This window comes from Mustelus asterias, chromosome 11 (genome assembly GCF_964213995.1).
Source record: "Mustelus asterias chromosome 11, sMusAst1.hap1.1, whole genome shotgun sequence".
NCBI lineage: Eukaryota > Metazoa > Chordata > Chondrichthyes > Carcharhiniformes > Triakidae > Mustelus > Mustelus asterias.
Genome location: NC_135811.1, coordinates 33,043,935 through 33,065,426, shown reverse-complemented (window position 1 = coordinate 33,065,426; position 21,492 = coordinate 33,043,935). Strand labels below are relative to the sequence as shown.

The window sequence follows — 21,492 nt, the reverse complement described above, 5'->3', positions numbered from 1 at the left end:
CCGTGGTTGATTATAGTTGTAACTTGAGTTTTGCTATTTCATGGGATCTGTGTCTTCGGTTAGCACTGCTGCCTCACAGTGCCAGGGACCCAGATTCAATTCTGGCCTTTGGTGACTGTGTGGAGTTTGCACGTTCTCCCCGTGTCTCCGTGGGTTTCCTCCGGGTGCTCCGGTTTCCTCCCACAGTCCAAAGATGTGCAAGTTTGGTTGATTGGCCATGCTAAATTGCCCCTCAGTGTTCCAAGATGTACAGGTTAAATAGATTAGCTGTGGTAAATGTGTGGGGTTGTGGGGTTATGGGGAGAGGGCCTGGGTAAGATACTCTGTCAACGAGTCAGTGCAGATTTTGATGGGCCTAATGGCCTCCATGTGCACTGTAGGGATTCTATGATTTATGCCTGACAGAGAGTGCTTTGGCATCACCAGTATGATGCCATTGAGTTTAGCATCTCATTACTGTTAATTTCAGTTTTCAAAAAAACTTACTAATTATTAAAACTATCCTGTGAAATGTGCTGGTGTATGGGTGTAGTGGCTGTAAAAACCCAACCAGCTGCCAACATGGCAGGACTAAAATGGAGTTTCACGAGCTTTCCTGGAATGGAGTCTGTCCGATTCAAATTGCTTCAAGCATGTTGTTTGTAACATGTTGGGCAGGTGTACGCTGCGCTGCACATGAACTCCTTACTTGAAACCTCAGAATTACTGAAGTAAAGCAGCCGTGATAGCTTGTTCCATTTATAAACTGCTCTCTTTCATTTGCAGACTGTGCAAGGCTTTTTTCTAGAATCAATATTAGGTGCTAAATCATAGAATCTCTACAGTGCAGAAGGAGGCCATTCGGCCCATCGAGTCTGCATCAACAACAATCCCATACAGGCCCTATCCCCGCTTAATTACCCTGCTAATCCCTCTAACCTATCACACCCCGGGGCACTAAGGGTTAATTTAGCATGTCCAATCAACCTAACCCGCACATCTTTGGACTGTGGGAGGAAACCGGAAGAAACGTACGCAAACACTGGGAGAATGCGTAAACTCCACATAGACAGTGACCCAAGCCGGGAATCAAACCTGGGTCCCTGGAGCTGTGAGGCAGCAGTGCTAACCACTGTGCCACCGTGCCGCCCTAATCACGAATGACTAAAATGATCACACAAAATAAACTGCAAATACTTGAAATCTGAATTGCTGGAATTACACATCTAGACACTCTGTAACTGAAAAGAGAAAAGACCGGTTAATGTTTCAGATGTGGGACTTTTCCTCACAACATTGGACATCTGGAAGTGATTTAATCTTTAGAGGTTATGTTGTATCTTTACGCATCTTACTACAATAACTTGCAAAAGTCACCTTATCGATGCCCCAGGGCGCATATCCTTTTAATCAGTTTCTATATATTATGGCGATAAAGCTTTGGTGTAGATATCAGCTGTAGACATGTAAAACATTTTGAAAGCTTTGATGCATATTCACCAAAATATGTGCAGGTTGTATAATGTGATGGGTGTTGGTATGAACCTAGGGTTTCTCATGCAGTGAAATATCAGTGTATGGGATAGGAGCAGTGTAGATGCTCAAAGGGATAGGTGGAAAAATTGAGAGTTTTTTTTGCCAAACGCATCTTAGATGTTTTGAAGTGGTAGGTTGCTTGTTGAACGTCCTGAGTGTAGGTAGCTATAGCATTGATAATGGCAGCAAAGAAAATTTTGAGGGATCAGCAATGTGGTTGACTCTCAACTGCCCTCTGAAATGGCCTAGCAAGCCACTCAGTTGTACAAGGGCAAATAGGAATGGGCAATACATGCTGACCAGCCAGCGACACCCATGTCCTATAAATGAATTTTAAAAAGGCCAATTTTATAGGGGAGGGTTTTTCAGTGCAGGGGATGATATAGCAATGCAGGAGAGGGTCCCCAATTTGAGGTGGAACCCACATCTGCCATATTTCTGTCACAACCTCCTCTATACTGTTTCCAAGGTGGGAGCAGTTCTTCTGTTTGGCCTTCTGTCAAAGGAAAGCTTTGGGAGCATGTGTGTGGACCAGTCCTAGACTTTCCTGGAAATTCCACCTAGCTCACCACTGCTAGACCCAGTGAGACCTGCATCCATTGAGAGTGGGCATAGGTCCCTTTTTGGATTTTGGAGAGGTCCCAAGAAGAATTAAAAAGCTAATTGAACTTAGAGGCTGCTTGAGGAAATGTAAAATTTGCAAAACTATATTTTCTTTGGTCTTTTCAGGCCTCCTGTATCATCTTTTGAGTGGCAGGGTGATACTATGATTTCTGACTCTTTGGTAAGGCAAGGGTCTCTGTTGCACTGATATAGTGATGGCTGTGCTCTGAATGTTCTGATAACCCCGTCCCCTGCTTTTGACATGGGGTTAGGGTTGCCAATTCTCCAGGATTGGCCTGGAAGCTCCAGGAATTGAAGCTCAAGTTTCAGGACACGGCTGTGTGCAGCCCTGGAGAAAAATCATCTCGCAAAGACAGATTTTGAAAAAGTTTCTTTGAACATTTCTCTTTACCGGACAGGAAATATTGACAATGGAGGAAAAAGGTTCTTTAGTTGACAGTCAAGCATCATCCAATTTGGCAATGAGTCTTTTTGCTTTCCAACTGGCGCAGCAAGGCAGTGCGTCACAAGGATGGATGTGTTGGACAATGAATGGAGCATGGGGGCAAGTCATGTGATTAAATCTCCAGGAGTACACTCAATCACAGTTGGCAACCCGATGTGGGGTCAATAATGGAGCTAAGAAGCGAGCAGAATTAGTGTGTCACAATTCAACATAGAAAAACATAGTAGATAGAAGCAGGAGTAGGCCATTCGGCCTTCGAACCTGCTCTGCCATTCATTTTGACCATGGCTGATCATCACATTTGGATCCTTGAAACATGTCTGCAGTCCAAGGCTTATATCTTGAATGCAGGATGTCCTTTTATTTTAAGAGTGGTAATATTAGTAGACGCTCAGAGCGGAAACAATACTGGATCCGTTAGTTATCATTTTCCCCTTTATTTCCCGTTTTCTGAATTGATTCAAGCTCCCTGTTACTTACCTTCAGATCCTCACAGGAGCAGAGGACAATGCTTTGGGGGGGTTCCAGAATTCGTTCCATCTGCTGTTCCCCTGCATGTTGAGCAACATATCACAGGGTAACACATTGCGTTGCTAGCTGAGTGAGTTTGACCTGTGATTTTCTAACAGGAGTTTGTGCTGTCAGTCATTGCATGCAGCAAGTAGCAGTGCTGTCACAGGCAAGATGATTATGCACTAAGTGGGAAAATTGCTACTCAATCATACTGTGCTGTTCGTGTGCTCTTCAAAGCAGTCTGGGAATAGGTTTCCTGCTTCTTGGTTGGAGGATGGTACAAGGCACAAGAAAAAGAGTGGGATAAAAGAAAGCACTTATCTTTGGAGCTGCCAACATGTATCGCAGTGTTGGGCGAGAGAAATTCAACTACATCACGTTAGCTGATACGGTGGCACAATGGTTAGCACTGCTGCCTCACAGCGCCAGGGACCCGGGTTCGATTCCTGGCTTGGGTCACTGTCTGTGCGGAGTCTGCACGTTCTCCCCGTGTCTGCGTGGGTTTCCTCCGGGTGCCCCGGTTTCCTCCCACAGTCCGAAAGACGTGCTGGTTAGGTGCATTGGCCATGCTAAATTCTCCCTCCGTGTACCCGAACAGGCGCCGGAGTGTGGCGACTAGGGGATTTTCACAGTAACTTCATTGCAGTGTTAATGTAAGCCTACTTGTGACACTAATAAATAAAGTTTAAACTGATCTCGACATAAGCGATGGGAGGGCTGCTACAGCTGGCTTCAGCATCTCCTATGAGGAAATGTTCCACTCCTAATGACTAGTAGCTCCAGCTGGAATAGGGTTGAACATCCTGCTGATGCTCGAGCCCAGATTTCCAATTGGTGTTAATGCATTCAATTAAAACCACTTCATGCTAATAGAATCATAGAAACCCTACATTGCGGAAGGAGGCCATTCGGCCCATCAAGTCTGCACCGACCACAATCCCACCCAGGCCCTATCCCCACATATTTACTTGCTAATCCCTCTAACCTACGCATCTCAGGACTCTAAGGGGCAATTTTTAACCTGGCCAATCAACCTAACCCGCACATCTTTGGACTGTGGGAGGAAACCGGAGCACCCGGAGGAAACCCATGCAGACACGAGGAGAATGTGCAAACTCCACACAGACAGTGACCCGAGCCGGGAATCGAACCCGGGACCCTGGAGCTGTGAGGCAGCAATGCAAAACACTGTGCCACCGTGCTGGAGATGAGGGAACAAAAATAAGTAATTCAAAATATTAGATTATAACCTGCAGATAAGATCCCCGGGAGATATTTTTGAAGATAATTTGGTGCTTGTAATGACAAAGCACAAATTCTTTGAGTTGTCACTTGTTGTTTCTTTGTCACTCTTGCTATCTCTTGTCCTGTCTCTCTCTCTTTTTCCACCCTTTCACTGTATAAACTCTGAAATTTTGTCTGACAGTTTCACTCTCTTTTCACTTTTTCTCTTTTGCTTAATTTTGTACCTCTCTCCTTCCCCGTGGCTCCACAAGCAAGGAAGTAGTGAGGGAATAGAACTAACTGGAATATTTACAGAGGAAGAGGCAACTGGGAAGAGCAAATTCAAAGTAATAATACTGTAGGGGCTAGCTGCAAAGACGGTTTGGGGTTAATAAGCAAAATCAGTTACAGGTGTGTTTTCATGTGTGCACCTTTGGGTGCCAGTCTGGATGTTGCTTAAATCTGGCCACAAAATCAATAGGGTCTTTTCAGAGACTTCTGGATGAGTACATGGGACTTAATAGGATTGAGGGTTATAGGTAAGTCTATTTGTAAGCCTAGGTAGGTAGGGACACGACTGGCGCAACTTGTGGGCCGAAGGGCCTGTTTGTGCTGTAGTTTTTCTATGTTCTAAAATGTGGGATCTCAAACAATGGAGGCAGGTGGATAGATCATGGAATCATAGACTCATAGAACCCTACAGTGCAGAAGGAGGCCATTCGGCCCATGGAGTCTGCACCAACCACAATCCCACCCAGGCCCTATTCCCCATAACCCCATGCATTTACCCCAGCTAGCCCCCCTAACATTAAGGGGCAATTTAGCATGGCCAATCCATCTAACCCGCCCATCTTTGGGCTGTGGGAGGAAACGGGAGCACCCAGAGGAAACCCATGCAGACACAAGGAGAATGTGTAAACACCACACAGGCAGTAATCCAAGCCGGGAATCGAACCCGGGTCCGTGGCACTGTGAGGCAGCAGTGCTAACCACTGTGCCGCCTAAGAGTGGTGTAAAAAAACTTGGTTAACGAGTTGGGAGTTAAGGCAGGAGAGGAAGATGGACAAAGGGGAAGTTCAGGAAAGGACTTCCAGACTATGGGGGAAGGCACAGTTGGCAGTGACATGGTAAAGGGAAGTTTGGATGCATAAGAGATTCGTGTCAGCAGACTGGAGAATGTAAGAGGGAGGGGGATTTTAGTGCTTGAGGAATCAGAAATATGGAGATAGAGTAAGGTCACAAAGGATTTGAACACCAGCATGAAGATTTTACATTTGAGGTATATAGAGACCAGTAGCCAATGTTCCAATATTCCAGGACTGCAAGATAGTGCGATGGTGAGCAGAGTTTGGTGTGGGATAGCATATAGGCAGGAAAGCTTGTGGCTTTCTGCTGCTAAGTAGGATATAAGCATGTTTGAGGCTATTGATGAGTACAACCTGGGAATGGGAAGTAGCTCTTGAACTGAATACTTTATTTTTAAGGGGATGTTGTGAGGAGGATGATAAGCAATCAGGGTGGCTATTACTTCAATTTTGTTTGGCGCCATCTAAGGAGAAAATTTGGAAAGGGGGAGAAAGGATTGTGCACTACAGCTCAGATTATAAAAGTAGAAAGTAGTCATTTGAAAGCGGACAGATGAAGAAGGAGAAAATTGATGCACGTACAATGCTCAAGACTATCGTTACAGATACAAGACGGTTCCTTGGCTATTCGAGGAATTCTTTTGCTGTTTTAGTTCCAGGTGCAGATCTCACCTGGTTCAACATTATTTTAATGAAGAAATTTTGTTTCCACAAGCCTTGTACGATATCTTCAAAATGTATTTTGACAAAGGTTTCTCAACTGCTTTATAAGAGTGGCCAAATAGAAGGGCTCATGCATATTATGATTACTATAATAGCTTTAGTTTCGATAAAAGTTTATTAGACGGTAGGGTTTAGAATTTGCAAGTACACGTCAGTGAACATTAAGGCAGTTGTAGCCTTTGGCTGGAGTCACCCAAAAATCAGCAACATCCGATGTTGGGTGGGGAACACCAATAGTGTGTTTTTCCATCACTTTGTGCGTACAGAAATGAACAGGCATGGGTTTCCTTGTATTGCTGGTGGGCTGGCCTCTGATTCACCCACCCCACCAGAGCCTCAAAGATTCATTAATCTGGCCATTGTATTTAAAGGCCCTCCCTACACACAGCTAGCACTTCCCAAAAGCTAGGAAGCTGTTGGGAATGATGGCTGCCAAAGCCAAGAAACATACAGCCCCTAAATATAGCGAGACCTCCCTCGAGCACTTACCAGACACAGTGGAGCCCCGCCATGATGTCCTCTAAACCTGCTCTGGATGAAGATCACCAAGCAAGGACAGCAACCCAGCGTGGGAGACGGAGGCTGTGGTCATCTGCGCCAACACCCTCTGAATGAGGACAGCAATCCAGTGCTGAAAAAGGATGAATAATCTCCTCCGTTCCACCGGGGTAAGTCACCCTTCTTATCACTCTCAACTCTCACAATCACAGACCCATCACACATTCACAGGGATCTCACTCACTGCTAGCTCAAAGGATATTACCACTCGCTCTCCTACACGCACCTTGATCTTTGCTGTGGGTCACGTCCTCATCCTCTCCATGGTCCCACTCACCACTCACACATGCCAGGTAAGCTTACCATCTGACACACATCCTCCTTACGCTGTCTTCATGCAGAACAGGCTGGTACACAATGAAAGAGAGAGGACCCAGACGGGTAAAGGGATGCCCAAAAGTCAAGTTTCTCATAGATTTTGAGGACTGAGGGATTCAGCTGGTTGGAGAGGATGCGGACAGCTCGTGTGTTGATGGTGAGGCTGGCGGCACTCAGTGAGGATCCTGCATTGCAACTTCCATCAGATAACCGTACTATGAGTGATGTCTCCTGTTTCACAAGCCCTTACCGTGTATTAATGATCTCATACCTTTAATAGATGCATCAGGAAAGCAGCCGAGGGGGTCCGCCAGCAAGGTCCTGGACTGTAGCCCCGAGAACAGCACCGAGGAATAATTCACAGACACTGAAATTGTTGATCTGTCACAGCGTTCACCCACACCCTCCACCAGCGCAGAGACACACTTCGATGGGACCTAGTTCTAGAGTAGCTTTGGGGGTCGCAATCTGGTGAACACATCACACTGTCTGATCCACAGCAGGTTGAGGGAGGCAGGGACATCCCAGATTGCTGGCACTCGGAGGAAAGCTGGAGTTCAGGAATTTGCTGAGTCCCAGTCAGATGAGGAGACTGTGGTCTCAGTCCTGCCTCCGTTGCTGGGGTTACAAAGACGAGCTCGGGAACATCAGGAAGGGAGGCTGCTTCACTCTGCAGATTGCAAAACTCGACGGTGAAGTCCGTCCGCCTTCAGACCGAGGTGATAGTGCCGATGGGCCAATGAACAATGATCAATACTAGTAGGTTGGCGGCCGCTGTGGAGACCTTGATCCAGGACATCTGCTGCAGGAGCTGCACCGTGGCTGAGGTGCTTGGTGGATGTCAATGCACAATGTTAATGCCAGAGCTTGGGCAGGGCACCTTGAGCTGACTCCAGCTGCCCCTCCCTTGCCAGGAGGCAGACAAGGGTTCCTCGGGCACCAATAGGAGGAGGATCAGCAGGTACACACCCCAGGGCCATCCACTCAGGTGACTCCTGGAGTGCCCAACCCATTCTAATCCCATTTTCCTGTGACCACCTCACCTCCAGCTCCAGAAGTGGAGGAGGGTGGCACTGCCACACAGCAGGAGCCCAAAAGTAGTCCAGAGCTCCCTCGGTGTCGGCACTCCAGAGGACACCCGCCAAGGTTATCACAGACAACAAGATGTAGCAGACAGCAGGTGGCCTCCACCTCCACAGTGGTTGTTGAGTAAGCACCAAGACATCATGGTAGAGATCGAAAGGTCAAGAAGGTGCGGTTGCACAGTGTGGGTATGGGCTTTAATCACTTGTACATAATGTTAGCTAGTGTAAATAAACTCCCACCAATCTCACCCTGTCTATGACTCCTTATTATCGCAAGCAGTGCTCCTGTTATACTGTAGTGAAAGCTTGGTTCCTGCACAAGGTAAAAGCAGGTTCTCAGTCCAGGGCCTCCTCCCTGTGCTGTATGCAACCTTTCCAGCACACTGACCTCACAGTCACTGGACACATCAGTCATGCCTGCGTCTCGATTGGGTTTATCGTTGCTACAGAATGTCTTGTGTTGGCATCACAGAATTCACTAATTCTCTCTATGTGCTCGCTGCACTTTTAAGGTGTGGCTGCCTCCCAATCTCATCAGCTTCTGTCTCGGGGCGGCACGGTAGCACAGTGGTTAGCACTGCTGCTTCACAGCTCCAGGGACCTGGGTTCGATTCCTGGCTTTGGTCACTGTCTGTGTGGAGTTTGCACATTCTCCTCATGTCTGCGTGGGTTTCCTCCGGGTGCTCCGGTTTCCTCCCACAGTCCAAAGATGTGCGGGTTAGGTTGATTGGCCATGCTGAAATTGCCCCTTAGTGTCCTGGGATGCGTAGGTTAGAGGGATTAGCGGGTAAATATGTAGGGATTTGGGGGTAGGGCCTGGGTGGGATTGTGGTCGGTGCAGACTCGATTGGGCCAAATGGCCTCTTTCTGCACTGTAGGGTTTCTATGATTCTATGACCGCAATCAGTAAGGATAGGCAACATCTCCTCCATGATCATCCTCAACACCAGTGCCCCACAAGGCTGTGTCCTCAGCCCCTTATACACTTATACCCCTTATACACCTCTGACTATGTGGCCAAATTCCCCTCCAACTCGATTTTCAAGTTTGCCGATGACACCACCGTAGTGGGTCAGATCTCAAACAATGATGAGACAGATTACAGGAATGGGATAGAGAATCTGGTGAACTGGTGCGGCAACAATAATCTCTCCCTCAATGTCAACAAAACGAAGGAGATAGTCATTAACTTCAGGAAGTATAGTGGAGAACATACCTCTGTCTACATCGATGGGGACAAAGTAGAAAGGGCCGAGAGCTTCAAGTTTTTAGGTGTCCAGGTCACCAACAACCTGTCCTGGTCCCTCCATGCCGACACTATAGTTATAGCCCACCAACGCCTCTACTTTCTCAGGAGGCTAAAGAAATTTGGCATGTCTACTATGACTCTCATCAACTTTTACAGATGCACCATAGAAAGCATTATTTCTGGTTGTATCACAGCTTGGTATGACTTCTGTTCTGTCTAAGACAGTAAAAATCTACAAAGGGTCATGAACAAAGCCCAGTTCATCACACAAACTAGCCTCCAATCCATTGACTCTGTCTACACTTCCTGCTGTCTTGGAAAAGCAGCTAGCATAATCAAGGACCCCACATACCATGGACATACTTTCTTCCACCTACTTCCATCAGGAAAAATATTCTAAAGTCTGAGGACACATACCAACCGACTCAAGAATAGCTACATCCCTGCTGCCATCAGACTTTTGATGGAATGGAACTATTTCGTATTAAGTTGATCTTTCACTACACACTAGCTATGGCGGTAATGCTACATTCTGCACTCACTCCTTTCCTTCTCTATGAACGGTATGCTTTGACTGTATAACGCGCAAGAAACAATACTTTTCACTGTATCCCAATACATGTGACAATAATAAATCAAATCAAAAACATGGCAAAGGGTCACATAACCTGGGTGACCAATCAGCACTCAGAGTGGGGAATCACTCCAGGGGAGGAGTTCTTAGGCAGAAGCATTCCAAAACTAGCTGCAGCCATGCTGCTGCTCTTGTTGATCCTTGTAAATAAATCCTTTGTTGTTCATTAATGAATTCTCTGAAAGTGCATTATTATATCTGGTGATGAGGATAAATTATGCTTACACTGCCTCTGGCCCGACACATGTGAGTATCCTATTTTAATTGAAGTCTGAGGAAAAGAAAATTTACACTCATCAGAATGCCTCTTTGGGCAAGTAGACCCGTTTGAGATATTTCCAGACTCTGAATGATGTAGAATCTAAAAACATTGAGTCTTTTTCTATAACGATCCATATTACATTTTAATTGTTTTATTATATTGTGTGGGATGTGGCTGTTGCTGGCCAAGTCAGCATTTATTGTCCATCCCTAATAATCCTTGAGAAAGTGGTGGTGTGTTGCCATCTTGAACTGTTGCAGTCTGTGTTGTGTTGGTATGTCCTCTGTTGGGAAGCTTGTTTCAGGATTTTGATCCATTAACTATGAAGGAATGATGATATATTTCCAAGTCAGACTGGTCAGCTTGTAGGGGAATTTTCACTTGGTGGTATTCCTATGCTCCTGTTGCCCTTGCCCATCTTGATGATATGGGTCATGGGTTTGTGAGGTACTGTGGGAGAAGCCTGGGTCAGTTGCTGCAGTGCGTCTACTCGGTGGCACATAACTGCTGCCACATTGTGCCAGCGGTGGCCTGAGTGAATATTTAGGGTGCAGGACGGAGCTGCTTTGTCCTGGACAGTGTTGAACTTTTTCACTATTACTGGGCTGACAGGCAAGTGGATGAATAACCATCACACTTCATCCCAGCACCTGCAAGATACAAGTTAGATTTTGAGAGTTTGGAAGTGCGTTGCACGCCATAGAATATCCAGCCTCTGACCTATTTTAGGTACAGTTTTTCTATGGCAGTTAAATTTCTGGTCAATGATAACCACCAGGATGTTGCTGGTGGGGCATTTGATGATATTGCCAATGAATTCCTAAAGGAAGAGGGTAGATGCTCTGTCTTCCCAGGTGAAGCAATGATTTACTTCTACTTCTAGGGGCGGCACGGTAGCACAGTGGTTAGCACTGCTGCTTCACAGCTCCAGGGACCTGGGTTCGAATCCCGGCTCGGGTCGCTGTCTGTGTGGATTTGCACATTCTCCCTGTGTCTGCGTGGGTTTCCTCTGGGTGCTCCGGTTTCCTCCCACAGTCCAAAGATGTGCGGGCTAGGTTGATTGGCCATTCTAAATTGCCCCTTAGTGTCCCGGGATGCATAGGTTAGAGGGGTTAGTGGGTAAATATGTAGGGATATGTGGATAGGGCCTGGGTGGGATTGTGGTTGGTGCAGACTCGATGGGCTGAATGGCCTCTTTCTGCACTGTAAGATTCTATGATGATCTCTATGACTGCTTTCAATTTGGTCTACTGGATTCGCTGCTCCCAATGCAGCCTTCGTTACACTGGGGAGACCAAACACTGACTGGGTACCTGCTTCGTGGACCACCTTTGTTCCGTCTATGAGCATGACCCCAATCTTCCAGTCACTTGCCATTTCAATTCGCCTTGTGCTCACATTTCTGTCCTTGGTCTGCTGCTATATTCAGTGAAACCCAATGCAAGCTGTGGAGAAACAGCACATCATCTTCCGATGAGGCACTTCACTGCTTTCTGGACTCAGTTCTGAGTTCAACCACTCTAATCCCTGAATTCTCTCCTCCATTTTTAACTTTCTTCCCCACAAGTGCCAGTCTGAATCTCCTCATGTTTTTGCTTTCAGACTGCACTGACTTTTATTATATTAACATCAATTCTGGTTCAATGTTTTTAATACTAACATTACCATTCCCCTCATGACATATTTGTCATTTAATCTCTCCCACTCTCTGGGGCAGCACGATGGCACTGTGGTTAGCACTGCTGCCTCACAGCACCAGGGACCCGCGTTCGATTCCTGGCTTGGGTGACTGTCTGTGCTGAGTCTGTACGTTCTCCCCGTGTCTGCATGGGTTTCCTCCAGGTGCTCCGGTTTTCTCCCACAGTCTGAAAGATGTGCAGGTTAGGTGCATTGACCATGCGAAATTCTCCCTCAGCTTGCCTGAAAAGTGGCCGGAGTGTGTCGATTAGGGGATTTTCACAGTAACTTGATTGCAGTGTAAATGTAAGCCTACTTGTGACACTGATAAATAAACAGTTAAAGGGGCCACTCCACCTCACTGGGCCAACACATTTTAATAAAAGCAATTACTGTGGATGCTGGAATCTAAAACCAAAAGAGAAGATGCTGGAAAATCTCAGCAGGTCTGGCAGCATCTGTAAGGAGGGAAAAGAGCCCAGATGACCCTTTGTCAAAGCTGACGTTTTGAGTCTCAAAACGTCAGTTCTTTTCTCTCCTTACAGATACTGCCAGACCTGCTGAGATTTTCCAGCACTTGTTTTAAATCTAAAGCAAGGTAGATCGAAACCCCCTGAACTTATCTGGACTATGTTGAGTGTTGGCTTCAAACATGGGATTATTCTTAATTGAAAACTCTTAGAATTATTTTTACTTTTAAAATAAAGCTTCAAGAAAAACTAGAAAGAGTTTTTGGAGTATTGAAGGTGGCCATGATTTTAAATATTATTATGGAAAGGCTTGGAAAGGAGAAAGTAAATGGAAGCAGACTGAACTGACGACTGAGTCCTGAAATGTTAACGCTGTTCTTGATAACACACAAACAGTGGAAAGTTGTGAGGTCACAATTCCCAACATGTGGGCTGACTACAGCTCGAAATGAGACCACAAATATAACTTGACAGTATTTTACCATTAATCTCAGGCTTATGTCAGAAGCTGGATATTGATACTGTTCTATGGGCAAGAGCGACGCATTCATAAACAGAAACAAACAGGTATGCTGACACAATGAATCCAAACAAATAAATTTGCACAGTAATTTTCCGTGTGGTCTCCAGCTTTTCTTTAAAATCAGAGTGAGCAATGCGCTTTACACTCTAAATCAAAAGCAAACGTTTTCAAGTACTTCATTTTCATAACATTTTAGCAGCAGTTAATTTTTTTTTTCTCTTCTCCCACTGTGGCCTCCTCCAGCTGAGATTACTGGATAGTCTAAGCTGTGTTCCAAAAACAAGTTTAATTTTTATAGTCATCCAGATGAGGTTTGCTAGTACTCGGAATGCAGCCAGTGCCAGAATTAAGCACTACCAGGCCAGGCCTCTCTGACTGTGTCTTCTATACTCACATTATGCCTGAGCCTCCTGAGGAGCAGTGCTCTTTGGAGCAGGGTGTCATTTTCCATTCACCACACCAGACGTTTTAGAGGCTTACTTGATTTGAGTTTAAGGTCAGTTTTGTGCTGTGGACCATGTCCTGGGAATTTTTAGTTGAAACTGTCAAAGAACAAAGAAAATTACAGCACAGGAACAGGCCCTTCAGCCCTCCAAGCCTGCACCGATCATGCTGCCCGATTTAACTAAAACCCCCGACCCTTCCAGGGACCATATCCCTCCATTCCCACCCTATTCATGTATTTGTCCAGACGCCCCTTAAAACTCACTATTGTATCTGCTTCCACTACCTCCCCCGGCAGTGAGTTCCAGGCACCCACCACCCTCTGTGTAAAAATCCTGTCCAAAACTAATTTTGCATAGCGCTTGTCTGGGTGGAGGAGACTTTGATTCATTTAGTCCAGGCTGTACTTCAATCCAGGTCACTGTGGACAAACAATACCATGCTAACTCGCTGCGTTTCAGGTGCAGGTGAATGGTGAATCTTTCCACATTTGCCGCTGCTCTCGGAGGCTTGTGGTAAAATATGATAGGATCTCAAACCTTGGAAGCTCCGTAATTCAGTGTCTGTAGAGTGGTTTATGATTTAAGGGCCCTGCCTTGATTTGGGCTTTTAGCAGTTCCCTTTGTCAAAGGAACTACAGCACAGATGTCTTTGTGGAAGAGATAATTCTTAAATAAAGCTGCAACCCATTATTGTGAAACTTATCCATAAGCATTACAGAAGTCAAAAGGTATCACCAGAAAGTCGTACAGACCTCCTCCTGATGGAAAGACCATTTTAGATCTGCCTGCAGAGGCTACTTGTAATCTGTATGAGAGAAAACACGCAGGCAGATGAATTAGGAGCAGGAGTTGGCCACTCAGCCCTTCAAGCCTGTTAGTGATCTAGCGCGGTTCCTGAGGGAACATCATTTAAATACATTAACATTTATCAGACCTTCATGCCTGAATTTCGCCCCCCCTCCCCCCCCCCCATCAACCCGTCCAAAAATACATTCATGTCATTTGAGGGCAGAACAATGTGCACCATGACTGGTCTCCCAAGGTGTACACCTGTCGAGCAGCAGACCTTCCAGCGAGTTCAAGGGAGTACATTGCTTGGGGGGGGAGGGTCATGACCACATGGGGGATGGCGGGGGGGTTCCTACTGATTATCTTTGCACTGGGGGAGCCTTTAAAAATGGCACCCCAATCTTCGAGGGCCTAAGTTGCTGGTGGGGTGGGCGAATCCGAGACTGCCCTAATGGCATTACATTGTGGGATCCACCCCTTGAGGTTTTTTTTCCCCCTATGTCCAGCACTATACAAAGTGACTTTGGCGTGTCTGTCCACAGATCTCTGAAGACAGAAGGGCATTTTAGTAGGGTGGTGAAAAAGGTATACGAGACACTTGCCTTTATCAGTTGAGGCACAGATTACAAAAGCAGGGAAGTCATGTTGGACTTGTATAGAATTTTGGTGAGGCTACAGCTAGAGTATTGTGTGCAGTTCTGGTCACCATATTATCGGAAGGATGTGATTGCATTGGAGGGGCTGCAGAGGAGATTCACCTGGATGCTCCCTGCGATGGAGCATTTACGCTATGAAGAGGGGTTGGATAAGTTTGGGTTGTTTTTGTTGGAGAAGAGTAAACTGAGGAGTGACCTAATTGAGGTGTACAAGATTAAAAAGGGCGTGGACAGGGAGCAGCTGTTCCTCTTAGTTGAAGGGTCTGTCATGAGGGGACAAAAATTCAATGTGAGGGGCAGGAGGTTTAGTGGGGGATGTGAGGAAAACCCTTTTTAACCAGAGGGTGGCGTCAGTCTGGAATGCTCTGCCTGGGAGGGTAATAGAGATGGGTTGCCTCACATCAGTTTTGGCACGTCATAACATTCAAGGCTATGGGTCAAGTGCTGGCAAATGGGATTAGGTGGGAGGTCAAGTGTTTCACCATGTGTCGGGGCAGACTCAATGGGCTGAAGGGCCTCTTTTGTTTTGTGTGAGATTCTATGTGGCGGAGAATGCCGTTGTTAGTATCGATGATTTCAACTTTTCCCACCAACCATCGGCCTTTGCTGTATTCCAGAAAAATTCCCCCCATCTTTCCACGCCCACCCTGTCAAATCCCTCAGAAACTTTTATGTTTCAATCAATTTATCTTGAGAGCTGTTGTAAAGATTAAGGTCCAAGTTTTTTAAGTATGGCCTAATCTCATCATTGGTGCTGCATCTTATATTTAACACAAACTGGAATTATGGTGGTTGCGAATTGCAAGGTTCCTGGCAGCTGATTGGAGGAGAGAGTTAGCCCTTACAGCATTCCTTGTGAGTCAGGAAGAGCAGGAATTCTCACCAGCATCCTCGAGAAAGCCTTTGACCTCCCTGCTGATTATCAACAGCCCCTGCCACCCGACTGCTAACCCCCTATCTCTTATCGATTGCTGATTGGGCACCCGTCTGAATTGCCAAGGACCATCCCCAGTGATCTCAGCTACTGCCTCCTGCCGTTAGTGGTTGCTCACACCAGCCAGACCGTCTTTCCATTTGGTCGGCTGTTGAGAGCGAGAGATAAAACTAAGGGTGGTGTATGTTGGCAATTCAGCCCCCACTTGCAGTTTGCAGCAAACTCTTCCATTAAAGAAAAATAAAAGTTTACATGCTGAAACATTATCATGAGTGGCTACTGAAGCCATGCAATTTAATGCGTAAATAGTTTGAAAAAGAATTTGAGGAAAATTATTAGAGGATATGAGAAAGTGTGAAAAAAGGGGGTTGGAGTTGGGCTATCACTGGTATAGGCAAAGTGGGTCAAGTGGCCTCCTTCTCTGCTGCAATGCAATGATTCTACTTGCAGTAAACCACTGTCATGATCCAAAGTTGAGACGTGACAGCTACTGTCCATTGTGTTATGAGTGTCTTTATTGCAGAGATCTAGTTTTTTATCCTTTAACCTAACCTTTTTAAGGTCAATTTAATCTGTACAAACCTACAAATGCTTTTCCCATAATCTATTCTTTGTGTTGCTTGGTAGGAAAGCTTTTGTTGCTCAGCATCTGCGAAAAATGAGTGCTGGGAGGTAGGTTCACCCCAGTAATGGGTGCTATGTTACTGCGACTTGCATTCTGACCATTGGTTTTAACTCAGCTGATGCAGGCATTTTTTTCTTTTGACGACTGTAGACATCCTAGTTGAATAACCCCTCTGGGCTAATGTACACCTATATCTGGGTGGGGCTAAAGTGAACAATATTGAAGAGAGAATTTCCTAAGCAGCACCTGTTATTAATAGTAGTTTAACCAGTCACAACCATATGCCTGAATTCATTACTTCCCCCAGTAAAGCTGTCTCAGTCGATAAAGAGGAATTGTCTCAATTTATTATTTTGCTCTTTAACAAAGTCGACCTTGCTCGGATTGAACTGGGTAAATCCTGAACTCCAACTTGCAGACCTGAATGACTGGTTTAATCATTTATTTCCAGTAACTATACTAACTTCGATTGCAATCTCTGGACTACTGAGGATAAAATGATCAGTATTGTAATAACTGCTAGACACTGAAATGTTGTTAAGTTTATGACAGACACCATTACAACACCGGCTTCTTTTAAAAAAAAAAAGTTCTGAAGCATTTAGAACGAGATCAAACTGTTTCTTTTGGTCTTTTTTTTTCTACAGTGCAGAAGGAGGCCATTCGGCCCATCAAGTCTGCACCGACTCTTACCCAGGTTTACCCCATAACCTCACATATTTTCCCATTAATCCTCCTAACCTTTACATCTTGGGACTCTTAGTGCAATTTAGCATGGCCACTCTGCCTAACCTGCACATCTTTGGACTGTGGGAGGAAACCAGAGCACCCGGAGAAAACCCACTCAGACGTGGGGAGAATATGCAAACTCCACACAGTCACCTGAGGCCAGAATTGAACCCAGGTCCCTGGCACTGTGAGGTAGCAGTGCTAACCACTGTGCCACCGTGTTGTAATGAGAGAATACATAAGAACTGATGAGAGAATACTGATGCGAAAATACATAAGAACAACCATGCGATTCCTTCCCATGCTCTGAACTTGACAAGTTCTTTGTTACTGCTTGGGGTCTTACTCCCTGTAGGTAACTGACTCTCCTCCTGTGAGAGTGATCTGAACTGCTTATTTCAGAAACCTGGTGAACCATACCTAGTAAGGTACAGAGGGAAAAAGGTATGTATGTGGCTCAATGGGAATATCTCCTGATGTCCACCTGTATTTATTATTGGTAAAGGAAATCTATGTCCATCAGGAATTGTTGGTTCGACTGTATAGTCACCATTACCTGGAATCTCTAGTCCGAATGTCCAAATTCCATAAACTTGGGAACAGTACGCTTGAGTTTATGGTGTGATGTGATCTCCAATGCTCCCATGCGAGCAGAAACAGAATGACATTCTGTAAAAATGGGACCTTTACCCAACCACCAATGCAGGGTTGGCCTCTCGAACACTTTATGAATGTGTTCCTTCCAGTGGATCAACTATTCATTAGCAGCATGTAATCTCTCTCTATCTGTATGTTCCCATTTAATAATTCTTTTCCCGAGGTTCTTTGTTTGTGTGGGTGGCACGGTGGCACAGTGGTTAGCACTGCTGCTTCTCGGTGCCAGGGACCCAGGTTCAATTCCTGGCTTGGGCCACTGTCTGTGGGGAGCTTGCACTATCTCCTTGTGTCTGTGTGGGTTTCCTCCAGGTGCTCCGGTCTCCTCCCACAGTCCAAAGACGTGCTGGTCAGGTGCATTGGCCATGCTAAATTCTCCCTCCGTGTACCCGAACAGGTACCAGAGTGTGGCGACGAGGGGATTTTCACACTAACTTCATTACAGTGTGAATGTAAGCCTACTTGTGACGAATAGATAAACTTTAATTTTAACTGCACTTGCAGCAGAATGCTTGTTCATTTGGCTGGCCTAATTCTTGGGGTGTTCATACTGTCTTTTCTGGTGTTTCTTGCAGTGTTTTGCATCCTGTTGATCTTTGTAGTTTGCCCATTTGACATATTGCCATAGTTCCATTCGTCAGTGCGTGAGTATCATCCATTGCTGCTCTTGTCTTGGCCCTGTCCTAAATCATTTGGAGGCTTCCAGCATGAATACAGTTGCAAAAGGAATGTGTGCTTTGAAAGCCTTGCTCTTCAGTCAAAATTTATTTCTGCTCCATTTTGCTCTCTGCGTGCAGATTCTTCAGTTCTGGCATCTGGTGAGCACATGAATCCAACTAATGTGGATATCGCAGAGAAGAATCTTAGTTTTTAACGAGTGAAAAATCAAATCTTATTCTAGCAAAGCCTAGCAAACCCCAGTGGTGGTTAGAGAACCATGCTTTCCCTGGAAACTCTTCAAATATGCATGAATATACAAACAGACTGATTCAACCTCTGTTAGAAAGCTGGCTTCTTTCCTATGATGGCGATAGGAATTTTTAAACTTCGAGCTTTTGAGCTTTTTTATTATTCTGTTGACACTTGGCAAACAAAGTATGTGCACCTCCACTTTCAAACCAAACTGATTAATCCAATGATAGGCAGATTATTTAAGTATGAGGTCCAAGTTTTCTTCAAAACCCACTCAAGGCATAGTTTCTGTGGAAGGCAATCCTGCTATGCATGTTAATTTACATTTGACACAGTCAACATATCCTGCCAGAAAATCACCCTTTCTACAGATTTCTAACTGAACTTTTAGAACTTCAGTTCAAATGTTGTATATTTACTGAGTGTAAGCAATGATTTGCTATCTACGGTAAGCAATAAGCAACATCCTCAATTTTGGGAACTTAACAAGTTATTATTTTGATAAAATTCCAAAGGCAGTGGAGTATCTTTAATAGGCAATTCTGAATTTTGATGCACAATATCTTATAAGCGTTGCCAGACAGAGGTTCATCACTGGGGCTCAGTTACAGTTTGAGCAGTCAACTCTTTTGTCTGTGGGCTGTTTTGAATGTGGCATCCCACAACAATAACTCATATTTATACCACGCCTTTAATCGAATAAAATGTCTCCAGATGCTTCTCAGAAGCATTTTCAAACAAAATATGATACCAAGCCAAATAAGGAGATATTTGATCAGATGACCAAAAGTCAGGTCAAAGAGAGAGGATTTAAAGAGTGTCTTCAGGGGGAAAGTGAGGTGGAGACTAATAGTGAGGATATTCCAGAGGCCTAGGCTACCAATGGTGGAGCGATCATAATTTGGAATGCACAGGGGGCCAGAGTTAGAAGAGTGCAGGTATCTGAGAGAGGATTGTGGGTCTAGGGAAGATTACAGAGATAGGGAGGGGTGAGACCATGGAAGAATTTGAAAACCAGGATGGGAATTTTACAATCAATTGCTTGTCTGGGAGCCACTGTAGGTCAGCAAACTCTGCGATGGTAGGTGAACGGGACTTGGTGTGAGTTAAGACACAGGCGACAGAGTTTGCTTGACCTTGAGTTTAAGGAAGGTAAAATGTGGGAGACTAGCCAGGACTGCATTGGAATAGTTAAGTGGAGCGATAACTAACTAAGACATGAATGAGGGTTTCTACAGCGGATAAGCTGAAATGAATGAATTCAGACAATATCGCAAAGGTGGAAATATATAGTTGAAAACTCCTCTTGGGATCAAGTTTGATACCAATTGGCATTGACAGGCTAAAAGGTCTCAGTCTGTTACAGAGAGATGGTAGCTAGGAATTGATGTGGAGATGCCGGCGTTGGACTGGGGTAAACACAGTAAGAAGTTTAACAACACCAGGTTAAAGTCCAACAGGTTTATTTGGTAGCAAAAGCCACAACCAAATAAACCTGTTGGACTTTAACCTGGTGTTGTTAAACTTCTTAGTTAGGAATTGGAGCAGAGACCAAAAACAATGGCTTCAATCTTGCAAATATTTAATTGGAGAAAATATCTGCTCATTCAGCACTGGGTGCTGGGTAAGACATCAGATAATTTAACATCAGTAGAGGAGTTAGAGCTGGGTGTTATCAGCACATGCATGAAATCTAATGTGTTTTTGGATGAAGTCACTGATGAGGAGTTGTAGATGAGAAATGGGAAAGGCTCCAGGATAGGGAGTGTCCAGAAGTAATGGTGTGAGAGCAGAAAGCCATTACAAATAAGATTCTGCGTAGGAATAGATTGATAAAAATGGCACCAGCAGGATGACCGCAGAGAGGCATTGGAGGAGGATGGTGTGGTGAACTGCGACCAAGGCTGCAGACAGGACGAGGAGGAGAAATTTATCTTTGTTCCAGTGACAGAGGGTGTCATTTGTGACTTTGATACAGGTGATTGGTCCAGATAGGACAATGTGATCGGCACAGGCTTGGAGGGCTGAAGGGCCTGTTCCTGTGCTGCACTGTTCTTTGATAAGAGCTGTTTTAATATTGTGATGGTTGGGAATTAGATTGGCGGGACTCGAGCATGCAGCCCAGGGAATGATGGACACAGATTTGGGAGGCAGTAACATGCCCGGGGAGGTTTGAGATGGACGATGGAGGTCAAGGAATTTTTTTTTTGAGGAGAAAGGTTGATGATGACAGATTTAAAAGAAAGAGACAATGTTCAAAGAGAAACTAACATGCGGACCAAGAAAGGAAATTGGATGATCAATTAGGGGACAGGATTGAGGGAACAGAAGACAAGTCTCGTAGACAAAGTGAGCTCAGACAAGGCACCAAGGAGATGGGAGAGAACCTAGAGAAAGATGTTAGTTCAGTGCTTGGGCAGGGGGAAGTTCAGAGGAAATTTAGCCCTGTGGGCTGGAGGAAGGGGAAAATATGGCAAAGGCAGCTGATTATGAATCATAGAATCCCTCCAGTGCAGAAGGAGGCCAATCGGCCCATCGAGTCTGCACCGACCACAATCCCACCCAGGCCCTACCCCCACATATTTACCCGCTAATCCCTCTAACCTACGCATTTTAGGATTCTAAGGGGCAATTTTTAACCTGGCCAATCAACCTAACCCGCACATCTTTGGATTGTATGATCTCAATCTTAATGACAAAAATATCCATGAACTCCTCACACTGATGGAGGTGAGGGCGGAGGAGACAGAATAAAGAAGATGGTTAGCAGTACTTCAATTTCATCACTTCAACTGAACTCATTGATTTTAACAATGAACCTATTAGGGTTCAAATTAAGTTG

General features: G+C 45.2%; 1 protein-coding gene across 1 annotated transcript in view; it reads left to right on the top strand.

Moving 5' to 3' along the window:
• fam53b (family with sequence similarity 53 member B) overlaps positions 1-21,492 on the top strand; it is a 130,021-nt gene that overhangs the window by 9,221 nt on the left and 99,308 nt on the right. The window lies entirely within an intron of this gene.